Source organism: Otolemur garnettii, unplaced genomic scaffold, assembly GCF_000181295.1.
Source record: "Otolemur garnettii isolate 467f Iridium unplaced genomic scaffold, OtoGar3 scaffold00219, whole genome shotgun sequence".
In the NCBI taxonomy this organism is placed as follows: Eukaryota; Metazoa; Chordata; class Mammalia; order Primates; family Galagidae; genus Otolemur; species Otolemur garnettii.
Window position 1 is genome coordinate 945,328 of NW_003852614.1, and position 3,986 is coordinate 949,313.

Here is a 3,986-nt window from a genome sequence, read left to right on the forward strand (position 1 = left end):
GCAACCTCCAGCTCTTGGGCTTAGATGATTCTCTTGCCTCAGCCTCCCAAGTAGCTGGGACAACAGGCACCCGCCACAATGCCTGGCTATTTTTTTTGTTGTTGTTGCGGTTTGGCCGGGTCCAGGTTTGAACCTGTCACCCTCGGCATATGGGGCTTTTGCCCTACTCACTGAGCCACAGGCGCCACCTTAATCTTCTTTCTTTAGCTCAGGTTGGTCTTTGTTCTCTATTACCATCACAAGAAATATTATCAAAGAAAGATTTCATTTTGTCATACTAGCAATTAGGTCCAAGTGGATCTTTTTCATTGGCATTTCCTTCACTGTTTTAAGTGTCAACTCCTGAGTCTACTTTAACCTTGTCATTTATAGGTTTCTCTTATTTCTCAATTTCATCTTTGTTTAAGTTTATTATGAAAGCCTCTGTCCATCTTCTCCTTGTTTTTTTGTTTTGTTTTGTTTGTTTGTTTGTTTGTTTTGCAGTCTTTGGCCGGGGCTGAGTTTGAACCTGCCACCTCTGATATATGGGGCTGGCGCCCTACTCCTTGAGCCACAGGCACCGCCCGTATCTCCTCCTTGTTAAATTATGTATTTGCACTTTCAAAGTCAGAATCTTTCTCAAATTTCATTGGACTATCTTACTGAATACCAAATCTTCCCGTCACCTCAATGACTTCAGCTTGCCTGTGCTCTTGATTCTCCACTACTGTTTGGTAAAGGTCTTACTCAAGTGTCCTCAAACTACAGCCCGCGGGCCATGTGTGGCCTGCCTAGGACATTTATCTGGCCCACTGGGTTTTTTTGCCGATGCTGCCTGTCTTGCTTATAGCCGACTTGTCCCAGGGCCTGCAGTCCTGCCCTCCAACAGTCTGAGGGACAATGAACTACCCCCTGTTTAAAAAGTTTGAGGACCCCTGGCCTTACTGATGCAGAGCTCCTTCTCCCAGTAGATGCTAAAGCAAGTGTAAGTGGGCTGAGGTAATCTGTACTCGTCGTTCCATGGTTGGACTTTGTCTCAAAGGGTCTAACTGAGGGTTTAAATGACCTTGAGATAGCTATTTTTAGAGATCTTGTATCCTGTATAAAAGCAGAACTAACTGCACTACTTTGGGATAAGTTACCACTGTTTTATGTTTCTGTTCCAAAGGATATCACCGAGCTTCTAGCAACATTAACAGCACCAAACTGCTACCCAACTAATGGACTGGAACTGAATCTACTGTATGTTGGCATCCTACCAAAAAGGCTCATAAGAACCTATAGATTGGAGTGAAGAAGCAGATGAACCTAGTAAAGACTGAATCATAGCTGGGTATAAGGCAAAAAATGTTGTGGTTTTGGTGGCTGACAGAAAAGAACATATTTAGGCCAAATGCCGTGCCTCATACCTGTAATCCTAGCACTCTGGGGGGGCTGAGGCAGGTGGATTGCTTGAGCTCAGGAGTTTGAGATGAGCCTGAGCAAGAACAAGACCCTGTCTCTGGATCGGCACCTGTAGCTCAGTGGCTAGGATACCGGCCACTTACACCGGAGCTGGCGGGTTAAAACCTAGCCCAGGCCTGCCAAACAACAATGACAACTACAACCAAAACAACCACCACCACCACAACAACAATAGCTAGATGTTGTGGTGGGTGCCTGTAGTCCAAGCTACTTGGGAGGCTGAGGCAAGAGAATGGCTTAAGCCCAAGAATTTGAGGTGGCTGTGAGCTGTGACTGTGATGTCACGGCACTCTACTGAGGATGACATAGTAAGACTCTGTCTAAAAAAAAAACAAAAAAAACAAAAAACCTCTATCTTTACTAAAAATAGAAAAAAATAGCCTTGCATTGTGGAGGGCACCTGTAGTCCCAGCTACTTGGGAGGCTGACGCAGGATCACTTAAGCCCTGGAGTTTGAGGTTGCTGTGAGCTGTGATGCCATGACATTCTAGTCTGGGCAACAGAGTAAGACCCTGTCTCCAAAAAGAAAAAAGAAAAGGAAAAAGAAAGAAAGAAAATGTACTCAACCCTATTATGAAACTGTTAGCCATCATAGGAAAGCTATAACCCAATTTTTGTCCAAGAATACGGGGAAAGGGGAGATAGAGGGGAGGGGGGAGGATGGGTGAAGGGAGGGGATTGCAGGGATCATGCCTATGATTTATCTTATAAGGGTACATGTGAATCTTTCTAAATGTGGATTATAAATGTCTTAACACAACAACTATGAGAATGACATGAGGGCTATGTTGGCCAACTGGATGAAAGTATTTCAAATTGTATATGGAAACAACACACTGTACCCCATGATAGTATTAATGTGCACAAACATTATTTAACAATAAAAATAAAAAGACACAGGAAAATAAAATAAAATAAAATAATGTATTCAAAGACTTCATCTAAAGATGGTATTGGATAATCTGTTGGTCTGTCTTCTGTACTAAAGGACTGAAATTTGACGAGAGCTTTTGTGGAGTTCTCTGACTGAATGATGTAGAGGATGCCCTTGTAGCAGATCTCTGCCTTGGAGACGATGCTGATCTTGCTGCCAATGTAAAGAGTGTCACAGATCATGGTGTTGCTCTTGTCCAGTTAACATTTTCAAAACAATGAGTTAGCTGGGCGTGGTGGCTCACACCTGTAATCCTAGCACTTGAGAGGCCAAGGCAGGTGGATTGCCTGAGCTCACGAGTTGGTAAACAGCCTGAGACAGAGTGAGACCTTATCTCTAAAAATAGCTGGGCATTGCAGTGGGCACCTGTAGTCCCAGCTACTTGGGAGGTTGAGGCAAGAGAATCATTTGAACCCAAGAGTTGGAGGTTGCTGTGAGCTGTGACACCATGGCACTCTACCAAGGGCAGCAAAGTGAGACTCTGTCTCAAAAAAAAAAAAAAAAGGGGCAGTGCTGGTGGTTCAGTGGGTAGGGTGCTGGCCACATGCACCGAGGCTGGCTGTTCAAACCCGGCCCAGGGCAGCTAAACAACAATGGCAACTGCAACAACAACAACAAAAAATGGGGGGATCCCTTGCTCAGTGGTTAGAGTGCTGGCCCCATGTAGCAGTGATGGCAGGTTCAAACCTGCCTTGGGCCTGCTAAATACATACATACATACATACATACATAAGTGGCTAAAAAGCAAAAATTTAAAAAATGGCAATATTAAAAAAAATAAGTTGAGGGCAGCGCCTGTTGCTCAGTGGATAGGGCGCCGGCCCCATATGCCAAGGGTGGCGGGTTCAAACCTGGCCCCGGCCAAACCGCAACAAAGAAAAATAGCCGGGCGTTGTGGTGGGCACCTGTGGTCTCAGCTACTCAGGAGACTGAGGCAGGAGAATCACCCTAAGCCCAGGAGTTGGAGGTTACTGTGAGCTGTGTGATGCCACAGCACTCTACCAAGGGCGATAAAGTGAGACTCTGTCTCTACAAAAAATAAAATAAAATAAGTTGGTTCTCTGTCATTCTAAATATTTCAGCAATTTTATTTTATTTATTTTTTTGATACACATTCTCGCTTTGTTGTCCAGGCTATGGTGCCATGGTGTCAGCCTAGCTTACAGCAGCCTCAAACTCCTGGGTTCAGGCAATCCTTCTGTATCAGCCACCTGACTAGCTGGGACTAAAGGTGCTCACCACAATGCCAGGCTAATTTTTTGTGTATTTTTATTATTTATTTATTTATTTTTTAAAGAAAGAGTCTCAAGCTGTTGCCCTGGGTAGAGTGCTGTGGTGTCATAGCTCACAGCAACCTCAAACTCTTGGGCTCAAGCAATTCTCTCACCTCAGTCTCCCAAGTAGCTGGGACTACAGGCGCCCAGAACAATGCCTGGCACTACTTTTTTGTTACAGTTGTCATCATTCTTTTAGCTGGCCCATGCTAGGTTCGAACCCGCCAGCCTCGGTGTATGTGGCGGGTGCCCTACCCTCTGAGCTATGGGTGCTGCCTTTTTTGTGTATTTTTAGTACAGACAGGGTCTCATTCTTTTTTTTTTTTTTTTTTTTT

General features: G+C 44.6%; 1 pseudogene; it reads right to left on the bottom strand.

Annotated features, from left to right (window-relative positions):
• LOC100961497 overlaps positions 1-2,559 on the bottom strand; it is a 4,880-nt pseudogene extending 2,321 nt beyond the window's left edge.
• Positions 2,560-3,986: the final 1,427 nt, after the last annotated feature.